The sequence below is a fragment of the Rhipicephalus microplus genome, unplaced genomic scaffold (genome assembly GCF_043290135.1).
Source record: "Rhipicephalus microplus isolate Deutch F79 unplaced genomic scaffold, USDA_Rmic scaffold_34, whole genome shotgun sequence".
Classification (NCBI taxonomy): Eukaryota; Metazoa; Arthropoda; class Arachnida; order Ixodida; family Ixodidae; genus Rhipicephalus; species Rhipicephalus microplus.
The window spans coordinates 4,200,001-4,213,086 of NW_027464607.1; the positions used below are offsets into that span (position 1 = coordinate 4,200,001).

Genomic DNA, 13,086 nt, shown 5'->3' on the forward strand with positions numbered 1-13,086 from the left:
CTAGATGCGCTGACAGCCTTTTTGCCAAGTGCCCCTCCAGATTGTTTTTCAGGCAAATAAAATTGAAGTCGAATTGAATGAGTACCTATCTTCCACCACAAGTTCAGCGCCTATTGAGCTATAAATGCAAGCAAGGTCCAAGATATCAGAAACATACCTTTGAACATATGTTGCTTCTGTTACACGTTAAGATATGAAAAATCCTAGCATGGTATCCATAAGTAGTTCACAGCTGTTTGCCTCCCTATTGCTGACAATTAAATTATGACAGTCTATTCCTGCAAAGCTGAAGTCACCAAGTACTAGCTTCAACCATCAACCAATCATGCATTTTCTTGAGAACGTAGTTGTGCAGTTCTATAAGGTAAGTTGACAGTGCACCAAGGTGACAGTGCAGTTTAGACTAAAGCTTTTTGGAATTATTTCAGAATCCTGTACACCGGGATAAAGCCATGCCTTGGTAATTAAGATATCAGGTGCATAAGCCAAAGAAATCACCTCTAGCTGATCTGCCTTGTACGCTAAGAGTTTAGCATTGAAAGATAAAAAAGAAAACAATGGCGTATTTTTCTGACATCATGCATATAAACTACGGCCCCCGTGGCTAGTTTTCTTGGAACGAGCCTTCTGCACAACTGTGAATGAAAAATACCTGATACTTATACAATTGTGGCATTGAGCAGTTGTACAGGACTAAGCTTTTTCGGCCAAATCATCAAATCGCGGTATGATGGATTGATCTTAACTAGTTCATTTTCTGCCAACATGATGGACACATTACACAGTTATTACTTTTGTTTTCAATAAATATTTAAACCTATCCTTCGGAACGTACCAGTTTCCTTGAATACTATAAGTAAAGGTTCCTTTCCTCCTACGATGCTAACGCAAGAGATTCTTGGTGATGTAGCTGGACGGGGTTGAAGTATTCGACAGGAAACGTTCAATGATTATGAGCAAACTGAATCACATTTGCATAGGGTATTTACAAGTGGGAGAACTAATTTACACTTAATAATGGGTGCAACCAAGAAGCCCTCACTCTTCTACACATCACATAGTGTTAGAGCCCAGGGCACTCCGAGGCAGTATGCAGCACAGAGCCTCGCCGTTCTACCACACCATGGTTACAGCTCAGACTGCTCCTCCACGGCCCATCATGCGGTGTTTACAATCGAAAAACACCGAGAGTGGGAGAGAGAGAAAATTAGATTAGGGACGAAGAGAACAGTTTGGCTTAAGACAAATGGCACTGCGCTTTCCCGGGCTGCTGACATCGGTCTCCAACTGACCTCTGACCCCCACCTGTGGCTTGTATTCCAAAACGCATGCATCTGCCGGCTCGGGTCTCTCTTATCCTTGCGCACGCAGGCAGACTCTCAAGTGCACTTATATTTGGTGGGGGGGGGGGGAGGCAATCAATTCTCTGATTTGTATATGGGGCAAGGCCTCAGTTACCGGAGACGAGTTTTGGGCCTGCAAACTGTTTATTGGGCCCACATTCCGGAGACCGTGACTTCTCATCGGCACCATTCATTCCTGGTGCGAAGACCATGATGATCTGCGCAAAACTCAAGCACGGCCCTACACGTTCCCCTTAAGAGTATAACTGAGCTCTGGACCTGTTCAGTTAGGCTAAAAATAACAGGTCGAGATATTGCAACTGTAAAGCCTACACTTGTACACTCCCCGTTCCAAGAGGATGACGCTCCGGGTCATAACTCATGCCCGGCCTTATACTATATATCACTATGTTATTATGATGGCTTCTGTTTTCCCAAGTCATCCATTTTACTGTTTAATTTTGCAAATTGTTCTTGAACCGTATTCACTATTGCATCACACTTTTCACCCTTTTCTTTGCAGTCATTAAGTGACGCAAGTGCATTCTTGATGAGAGACAGGTGTGTTTGGACCCTCTGCATTCTAATTTGAAGTTCAGATTGTGAAGCCTTAATTTCTGTCACAGTATTCCAGATCTTCTGTGGAAAATCACAACTAGGCCCTGAGTTTTCATCGCCCTTCATAATTAAAAATAATCAAACTATGCCATACACACCTATACAACATGACCCCAACCAAGCAGGGCTCGGTGAAACATCAAGACATGCACAGCTAGTTTTAAAACACTTTGCATAATGATATTTTTTACCAACCTGTGCACCGCAGATCACGAAATTCAGCATAGTGTGCCTGGCTGTGCCACTGAAGGTGCTGAAGTAGTGCAGAAATATTGGCTAGTTGGTGTGGGTTCATCATGGTCAAACTGCATGTTGGGGCAGGACACTAAGAAAGAAGCAAGACAAGCAAGTGCAGAATTACAGGTTTTTGTGAGACACCATTCTGTTATGTGAGAACTTATTGCATTAACTACAGTAAGAAGTATGCATATGTAAATAGAACATGTCACATGAGTTCAGTAATTTTAGAAAATATTTGATTCCTGTTTCTTCTAACTTCTATTGGACTTATTCAGGTCACTGAATTCTTATTTATCGAACTATGGACCGCATATATAAACAATGCCAGCAACTACAGTGGCCGGCAGATTTTGCTGCTATAGCACGACGAAATATACACTTGTATATCCGTGTAGATTGTTTGGCATAAGTGCAAGTTAAAAATAACCTGTCTACATAAAATTCAAAGCCTAGCCTTCCGTTTTAGTGAATTTAATGTTGCAGAATATACCTATTCTTCATTAAGAACAAAACAACCAAAAGCGTAGTGAGTCTGTCCATAAAGTGCATCAGCACGTACTCCACCATGTAACTTAAATGTTTAGGTTACATTGAAAGCACAGACATCATCACATGGCTAGTTCCTTCTGACAGTAAACGTAATATGCGTGAAAAATTTATTTATTTATTTATTTACTATACTGCCAGTCTCTAGCGAGACCATAGCAGGTGGGCACTCTGTACAGATGCCCACCTGCTATGCATGCTATGCTATGCTACATGTTTATGCATGTGGAAGCATTAGGGAAAGCCATACTGATTAGCAAATGAAATGTGTATCGTAAGGAAATGTCGGAAGGCCTGATGTCACGAATATACTGAATGCTAGGGCTGTCGGCATGAAACCGAGAAGCTGTGGGTTAATTTCACCTTTTGGGACATCATATACAAGTGTACATGCATATTTTGATTTTGTTAAAAATGGTAAACTGTTCATGCTTCATACAGAAAGCTAGCTAGGGCTGTCAGCATGAAACCGAGAAGCCGTGGGTTAATTTCACCTTTTGGGACATCATATACAAGTGTACATGCATATTTTGATTTTGTTAAACATGGTAAACTGTTCATGCTTTGTAAGCTAAAATATGTGTTTGAAAATGTGCGACTGCCAAATGCTAAAAAATGCTGATTCACTTCTCAAAACTTTCAACTGCTCCAAATTGTGCGCAAAATTGATTAAGACCATTTGCATCACTAAGTCCGTAATAAACCCCACAATTTGAAAGGACCCTGAGTCGGGAATGTGCCTGTGTAATTTCATTTGAAAAACAAGCAATAAAAGTGAATTATATTATACTGCAGATCCTGCCTAAGCTTTCTTAAATTTCAGTCACCACCAGCACACCGAAATTCAGAGTTATGATGATTGACATATATACAGTAGATAAGAAACAAAACTAGGAGCAAATCAGAAAAAAACGCTTTCCACCATTACAGAAATGGCAAATCTGGAACTTTTCTCCAAAAAAAGATGATGCATATGAACAAAGATGTTCATATGCATCAGTGTCCATATTTGAAAGGATCCACCTGCCAAGGTGGATCCTTTCAATGTCAGACTAGTTCGTTTTTCTTGAGTGCATTTGATAGTTCATATTAATTGGTTTTAGGCCTCTCGTACACTTTCCATACATCTTTCCTATACAGTATTTTTTGTTTGTTTTTACTAATAGTTATTTTTAGTTCTTACTTGCATATGCGAGGACACTAGGATGCTGTGTACATCAATTTTTCACATGCAATCAAGGTTACCACTAACTTTCACGAGAAATTCACCAAACGAACAGCCGAATGTCGCCAAAAGTTGTCTATTTTCTTCAAATTTCACCAGAGAAGTTGCCACGCTACATACGTGTAGTATCCCCAGTAATGAAAATTCCTTATATATAGCCCCGTGGCGTACGGTAACATCCATGAACCTAAATTATATTGACGTCTTTCAATGCCAGTCACATCACCCGCTTCACTATGGGAGCACTGAGAAAGGGATTGCATACACTAATAGCGCTGAGAAAGGGATTGCATACACTAATAGCGCCCCCAAATGATAGTATCTTATAATTATCTTATAAAAAATTTTGCCATGGTTTCAGTTGAAACGAATACAGAATGAAGCAGTCACTACAAGAAAGAATCGAATGGTGTGTGAACTCCTCCTGCAGATTCAGAGAATAACATTCCAGTAGAATCATGTGTCTGATAAATAACTTAATTACAAAACAATGAAAATAAGTTTGAAAGTACTGCGTAACCATCGCAATGCCTGCATTACACTTTCTGCGTCATCATCCATACGCTATTGATTCGCTTCACAGCAGTTTCTGAAAGCTACCCAAAAAAGTCCGACTTCTTGGCACACCCTAAAAGTGTGTTAATAACAAAGCTCAAATTTACATAGCAAATCAGGGGATACTCCAGGAGTGAAGAAGTCATGACAGTTGGAGCTGTGGTCAGAACATGCAACCCAATAGTCGCCAGGTGACTTCAGAAGTGAAACTTTGAAGAATCTCAAAGCTTAAAGCCCCTAAAAAGGAAGTATAACACCACCGCCTAAATTTTGCTGGGAGGTTGCTGGCGGACACACCAATGCAGAAAAAAAGAAAAATGGCCTGCTTATTCTTTTGTAGACACTGAACATTCAATGCACAACTTGATGGAGACCTAAGCCAAAAATTGCCAAAAACTCGTCAAGTCGCCATTAATAATTTCTAGTCTCCACGGGCCTCTAAAATTCGCCAATTTGGCGTAAAGTAGCCACCAGTGGCAACCCTTCATGCAATCTCACACTGCTGCGATTTCTCTGCTCATATCTTTTTACCTTGTTTGTGATCAACTAGCTGTGTGATTGTATTCTTTACTTGTTTTTACTAATAGTTACTTTGCTTGCTTTTGCTAATAATTATTTGATTAACTAGCTATGAAATTCAACGATTGCTTTGCCGTGTGCAGTGCCGAGTGCTGTCACATACAGTAGTAAGGTTCCGTATACAGCGATTTCTCAGATGTATTTGCATGTTTCATTTACTCCTAAATTCTTTTAAATTCACTTCTGCCAAAGACCGGCCCTGTGTACATGATATCTAAATAAAAACAAACAAACAAATGAATCAACAAATAAATCAGATGTTCAGGCTCAAATCTGTGCTTACCAAGTGGTATTGTAAACTTAGTGCTACCTTTAAGGCAAGACTAATGTTCAAGAACAATTTATAGGGCGAGTTCATGCTTGCCGAATAACATATCATGCGAAAAATCACTAGGAGAAAGATTAAAACTAAGCTGTGGACGAGCTGTAAAGAAAGCTACATTTTGCTTGAACTGGGCAGGGGAACACACTATTTGAGCAAAGGGTAGGAGCATACATCTTACTGCGAATGGCATTCTGGTTTAATTTTATTGGTCATATGCAGGGTATTAAAACACACAATTCGCTCCAAAATTTAACACAGCTTCACATATGTGGTGTTCTAAACCTGCTTAGAGTAAAACATCCTCTAAGTTTGGCTGCGACATGGTATGTAAAATTGATAACAGAAGTATCATTTTAATGTGATCATGACATTATGTATTAGATAACATGCATTGTGAAGTCATCTTCTTTAACAAGTCATTTCTTTCAAAACATGTTTTAAACCTATTTGCAGTTAATGGGCTTGTGTACTAATTGGTTTTGAAACACAGTGAAGTGATAAATGGCACGAAAATACACAGACAAAAGGAGACAAACATGTGCAGTGACTCAAATTATTTTATTTTCAGAAGTGCATGAAACAAAGTGTTCTATTTTTTAAATGAGTGAACATGTCTGTCCTTCCATACTGTGTATTGTTTCACTGCTCTTCTTTCTAGTTCTTTTTTTTTCATGTAAAGCATATTTTTCACACTTCACTTGTCAATAATATTTGTATCAACACTTCTGTATAATGTATGTTCAGCGACAGTAATAAAATAAATGCATACAATATTTCCAATAACTGCGTCTGCAAATATCACATGTGTCAGTAATGTGAAATTATGTTTTTGAATTCAGTAGCCATGTTTTCTTTTACAATTCACTTTTTTTTTATATTCAGGTTGCATGGGCAACAGTGGACTCTACTACTTGCACTACATGTCTACATGCAGAGATATGCATTAAGATGGCATGTACTATTTCCTGCTTCATATTTCGATTTTTTCAAAACGGCCCAAAACACTTTTGGACGTTAGTTCACCCATTAGTCTGGGAGAGACAACTGCCCTGTGTACTTTCTAATGTGGTACAAATATCAAAGGCTGTTGAGTGTTCTCGACTGGAGAAAATAATTGGCCAGGCTAAGTAACTATTTTCGAAAGACGATTTTGTGTTATCCTGTGTTACCTGCTAAATGAGACAGCATGTCACTAGTCTGAGAAAAAAAAAGGCTGCCGCTATGCATATTTCAGCGTCCTTAAATGCAGAGTTGCATCTAAGTAACGTCTAGGCTCCAACCACTCGATTTTACTACATGAGTTTCATGAGCACTGTGCATAACAGCACGCACGCAAGCTGGAAGGTATGGTGGCAAAGGACCCTTGGGCGAATGCGCAGTGTAGCGAGAAACAGCCCCCCGTCACAAAACCACTAACATTGAAACAAGTTTGCCTCGTCTTAGCCTACGTGCAGAACAGGAGACCGCAGTGCAAATTCCACAGGTGAGACAATCCACTTACCTTAAAAAAGCTGACATCCAAAGTAGTTCAAGAGCGAGTCTTCTTCGCTGGCCGACAGCCTAAACGAACGCGTAATAAAGAAAAAATCGGAGTACACCAGCTGCGTAAGAACACAACCCGTTTCAGCGACACTGTCAGAGAAAGCCCACATGTTTCGGCATTACAGCTTCAGCAAGCTTCACCGGGGCATTGCAAAACCTAGCGTCTATGGGCGCCGCCATCTTGCTAGAAAAAAACAAGAATAAACAATAAAATGAACACACGTTACAGCTTCAACAAACTTCACCGGGGGATTGCAAAATTTAGCGTCTTTGGGTGCCGCATTCTTGCTTGAAAAGAAACAAGAATAAACAAAAAATTAAAGATCATGTGACCACCTTCAGCCAATAGCAGCACCGCATTTTTCTGACACAATAGCAGCGCCGGGACCACGAGTGCGCCACCGCCGCCACTTTGCGCTTCATTGGTCGCGGCACAACCGCGGAAGATGCATGCTTGAGCCGAAATGACAAACCCCAGGAAAAAATTACTAGATTGTCCCTGACGAAAATTCGTTATATCAAGGATGTCTTCTGCAGCTACTTTGTTACATAGAGGTTACGAATATATGTGCTTCTATGGGGTAACGGTGTAGAGTAAAAGAACTTCATTATAATGAGGAATTCGTTATATTGAGGCTCGTTTAAGCAGGTTTAACTACTACAAACATGAAGGTTTTTCAACACTGAGACACGATCTGCATCCAGTGTTGCTCACGGTTTTTGTACGTTATGAGAGCGACAGTCACAAACGCACTGATTGGAGGTAGAAGAGGAAGACGATGATTGCAGGTGCACTTGTGACTTGTGGCAGCCGCTGGCAGCAGGCAGTTGCGGCTGGTGGTCAGAGCAGTAAACATGGTTCCTGGTCTTCCCTGAGAGTCTGGCCTAGACGCAGCACCGAAACCGAAACCCCTACTAAACCGAGCATATCAACATAATATCATGTTAGCCCTGGACACTGCTACATAAATCACTTTCAGTGGATGGCCCTGAACTACAATTGACTTTAACGCCACAAAACAGCTGTACCATAGGAGTACATATGTAATGTCACGGCCGCTGGATGAAAGAGCACACGGGTACGACTCGCCGCGTGCTCCGAAACCGGCGTGACGGGTCTAGTTCCAGAAACACCGCTGCGGCGCCACCAGAGGACAGTTTTCCCGATTGCCCATAAAATCAGATGCGCGGCGCACTTGCTGTAGTTACGATTGAGCGCGTATATCTTTGTGTGACCCGCGAAAACTTTTAATATCCGTTTGGCGTGTGCGCTCCAGGTACTTACCGACCTGGCTTTTAGATACCTGCAGCCCTTGAAAATTTTTGGTATTGTCTTACCCAAGATGGAACCTTGCAGACCGATCAGTTTTTGCGAAAGCAAGAATTGTGAGCACATTTTACTCGGATCCTACAAGATCACAACTAATAGATCTGGAAGAGCTACACTTTTCTAATACATCTAAATTAATTTAGAAACTGTGAGTATGTCGCTTCAGAAAACGTTGCTTCAAATTTAATAACTTCATCTAGAATATTTAACCTCAGCAACTGCAGTTGCCACTATTCTTTTAACACAAACTAAGATAGACTTCTCACTTTCTGCAAACACGTCTATAGTATTCATACAATGCAGTATCAGATGCAACAGCCACGAAATGTACTTAGCATGTGTGTGATCTCATAACATTGAACTCGAGCCTCTTTGAAATTCCAGTGACTGTAATTTAAACGCTCGCAATTGAGCGAGCAGTAATGAAGTGAATAATATGAAAACTGTGAGACGAAAAGAGCGATGAAATGCTGCAAAATGTGAACACAACTGCTTGCGTTCCTGCGCTTTTGAGTGTTTTCGTCTCTTTCCGTACCGTCATTCTTATAATAATGCAACTAATTCCACAGTGAACACATAATCGGAACAATATGTCTGAAAATATTATATTTATTCTTAATTTAGGGCTGATCCTGGCATTTTATTTTTTTACTTCTTTAGACTTTTGCATAATAAAACGACCTGACAATTGCTCCAGCTAGTGCACCCAACTTTTGGCTTCTGTGTCTATTGACAATAAAACCATCCGTTCGGTCTTTTCATGTTAGCCTCTCCATGGGCACTGTCGAATCCCGATAGCACTCCAAGACGCTTGTCTTCTGGCAGTCTCAGTCATGCGGTTTTGTCATCCATTACTGTTTATTCGTTCTACTATGTATCGTCCACAAATAGGCACCTGTGCGCGCGCGTGCGTGCGTGCGCATGTGTGTGTGTGTGTATATTACGTTATACCAGATAGCATGAACAATATTCAAATTATGTTTTTTTGATACACTTTCAGAATATAAAAACTGTGAACGTCTATTTGTAAAGTGTACAAAAATTAATTGTCAAGCATTCTGGCTGTTGGGAAAACGCAAAAGTGCTGAATAAATGCAACAATAATCAAACAATGTTAGTTTAAGACATCTTCATAAATAAAACAATGACTTTGTCACACATTCAGTGCCATATTATTCAACTACATGAATTGTGGATTTTTCTGTCAGCCTCAGAGCAAAAAGCTGTTCTGAAAAAAAAAAAAGCACAAAAAAATGCCAGGTGCTCGGCACGCACAGGAAAAATCACTTGGCTTTTAAACTAAATAGTGCCTTGTAGTCTACTAAATATGCGATATGTCAACGCTGTGATAAATGAGATTAAAAAAAAAACACTGATTAGAACAACTGAGTGGGTAACTGTTGTGATGAACACCAGCTAATTTGCTGCAGCTGCGGCCCCAAAGAGCCGCTGCTACTCGTTCCCCCGTCCCTCCCGTCCCCGCCCCGTCGTGCTGCAGCAGCCGCAACTGACCCTACGTCTGACACGCGCTCTCCCATAGAAAGCAGCTCTATGCGGCAGGCCGTACCGTGCGCTTTTTCATCCAGCGGCCGTGGTAATGTTTATAAAATAGGATAGGCAGCATTGCAATTACAAATGACGTTTCACCATCACTACACCCGAATTGTCTACTTTTCCAAAGCAGTATACTCGGTTGCCACGCAGAATGCTTGGGATCGGTTCCAGCTGGGGGCCTGATACTTATTCTTTGCATTCATCTGGTCAACGCTGCCTATGTCAGCTTTTTTCTTAACACCCTCGTATCAAAAATGACTAATGTCTGTCCTTGGATAGATATAAACTGTCAATCACCTGTGGCAGATATCTGCATACCTGTGGCATATACCCGCCCACTGGTAAGTGTCGCCAGTCTGGTGGAGAAAGGGTGACGACGTAGGCTACGGGATTGTCACATTCCTCATGTCATGGTCCGCGCGTCTTATTTGTCAAACCATCTTACCCTCCCATACTAACTTTGGTACACCCCAAGTTAAGGCAGGCCAGCAGGTAGGCAGGAAGGCAGGCAGATAGATAGACAGGTAGATTATATACCAAAATTGTTTGCAGTACGCTAAGAAATGCTTTGTATTCAAAACACAGCCTTGCCCGATTCACCCTTTAAACCTGAAACTCATTTGTATCAGTTATTCAGAACCCATATGGGAAGGGAGAGTCGAAATCTCAACAGCCCGGATTGAGACCTCCCAGCACAGGCTGTGCATTGATAGCAGTGCAGCATTCTCAATGTGAGGCCCTCGAGGGTTAAGGGAAGCCTCATCTAGCCATTTTATTTAGGGTGAGCAGGACTTCTCTCACAAATTAAGAGATCGAGTGCCCATGACAGCTAGTGTGCGTAGGCACAGGCAAGCTCAGTGGCATTGGGAGTAACCAGATGGGCAAGTGCGTTGCCGCTGATTTCTGTGCAGTTTGACCTATTGGTTTAACAGTGATGCTACCAGGGACTTCTGTAAGAACTTGCTAATACACGTCTAGCAGTTGTGCATTCTAGGAATGTAAAACACAGTATTACCCTGCATTGCCTTCAATCCGGGTTGTGCAGGTCGTGTCCCCACATGATGCAGACCAGCCTAGGTAATCGGTCTTGCATGTCATTGCCAAATCTTTGCTACAGAAGCTGAATACTCAAGAAGAGCACACAAGAAAAAAGAAGTCTGCTCAATCAACAACAGGTGGTGCCTTATTTGCGCAAGCTGAGCCCTAATCTCAAGAAGGTTGCCACTAAATTTGCAATACCCGTTGTGTTTTCTGCTCCAAATAAACTTGTGCCCGTGAATCTTTTATGCTAAGCAGCATGAGTGCCAAAAGAGGCACATGAAACCTTTCAGGCCGTGTGCCGAAGGTGTTACGAAATTCCCCTGAGCTGTAGCAAGTCGGACATTAGACAAAAGCGACAGTATTAACAACTGCCTCAGGGAGCATTTATAAGGGTATAGCGCACCACGCCAAGGACACAAAAAGACAGACGCACATACACACAGCGCTAATAGTAATAGTATGCCAATAGTATTGGTAAGAGTGAGTGTGCACATCTTCCTACGCATGTCAGGTCATGCTCGTGTGTACCACATTATGAGCATGCTAGGATTATCGGCAAAAGCAGAGACCACACAGCAAGGGAACTGCTAGAGGCCTATTATATTTGAAGTAATGGGTCGGCTTGTGTCAGTGACACATTGATTGTACACATCAATCTGAGTTGTCCTTCTTTAATCAGCTGATCACGTGATGACATGTCTGTGGCAACTCCTTCACTGCACTGCACATGGGTGGAAGTTTACTTGTTTTTCAGCCTACATCGGCAATAAACAGTTGGCAGTTTGGCGCCCATCTGTCTCTTTCCTCCCCCTTTTTTTATGTTCCTAGTATAGTGCCAGTTACGAAATGTTCAGCAAACAGGGACTTCTGATTTGGAGCTATTTTTGGAACAGTAATATATTCATTTTGAAGCACTTTGAAGCAGCAAAACGTACCATATTAGAGAACTTTCGAGCAACTAATTTCACAATCTGAAGTACGTTGATGAAACAAGTTGCATTTACATTCAAGCACCTGAATAATTCTTATGGTTCTCTTATGAGGGGCTAAAAACATTTGAATTCATCGTAAACTTCATGCAGCAAATCATGTCAAAATCACAGCATTTTAAACACAATAATGCAAAAATGAGGGTTTCCTGCATTTTAGTGTTCTAGAATAACCTGTTAAGCCGTTTTTTTTCTAAACTAACAAAAAAAAACAGCTAAATATTGGGACTGAAAATCATACTTTATAAATTAACACTAACACATGCACAGAAACAAACAGCGCCGTCGCGGTGGTCTAGTGGCTAAGGTACTCGGCTGCTGACCCGCAGGTCGCGGGTTCGAATCCCGGCTGCGGCGCCTGCATTTCCGATGGAGGTGGAAATGTTGTAGGCCCGTGTGCTCAGATTTGGGTGCACGTTAAGGAACCCCAGGTGGTCGAAATTTCTGGAGCCCTCCACTACAGCGTCTCTCATAATCATATGATGGTTTTGGGACGTTAAACTCTACATATCAATCAATCAATCAGAAACAAACGGCATGACATAAAACAGTGCCTCAATGCTATAAATTTATTCTCCCCTATGAGGACTGAAAGTAGAAAGCCCTGGGCACACCAATTAGCAGGACAGCCAACTTCTTCAGGCACTCTTTGCCCTTCCTCTCTGTGCAGCAGCAAGAGTATAGTGCCTATAATATACTGGCAAGTGTTCCGTCCGCAGCCTTCTAGGTGGCACCAGATTGGATGAATGCCGATGGCTGCCGCTTGGAGCGCTGCAGCGCGGGAGGGTGCCGCTCGCTTCTCATACCCCGCTGTGTTTCCACAGCATCGGCAAGGGAGCCGCTGGTCGTTTTGATGCTAGAAGCGGAGTATTTTTTGCTCGGTGAAGCAACTGAGGGCTGGTTTATTTTAATTAAACACAATAGTGCCGCTATACATGAGGTCGACAGAATTTATAAAGTGAAAGCTTTTAATATCTTCATCTCATAGTGTACAGCCGCCGCGTGCCTTGGATGCTAGCATGCCTTGTCTCGAAGAGTTTTCGCACTTGCACAAGCTTCTTTTTAGCTTATGTCTTATAGCTCAGTAAAAGCATTGAAAATATTGGCACTGAGGCCAAATGCCACCCTCGAAATGCTACAGGTACGTACCTTTGCAGACAAGTTCTCCTAGGTAGTCCCATGATCAATGGCTTCTTTAA

General features: G+C 41.7%; 1 protein-coding gene across 4 annotated transcripts in view; it reads right to left on the bottom strand.

Moving 5' to 3' along the window:
• LOC119162968 (STING ER exit protein) overlaps positions 1-13,086 on the bottom strand; it is a 169,168-nt gene that overhangs the window by 145,302 nt on the left and 10,780 nt on the right. Inside the window, exon 1 of one of the 4 annotated variants that reach the window (XM_075884528.1) lies at positions 2,157-2,265. The exons of the other annotated variants lie outside the window; for them this stretch is intronic. The gene's annotated coding sequence lies outside the window, so the exon portion shown is untranslated. Of the gene's footprint in view, positions 1-2,156; positions 2,266-13,086 lie in introns of those variants that run through there. 4 annotated transcript variants of the gene reach the window in all.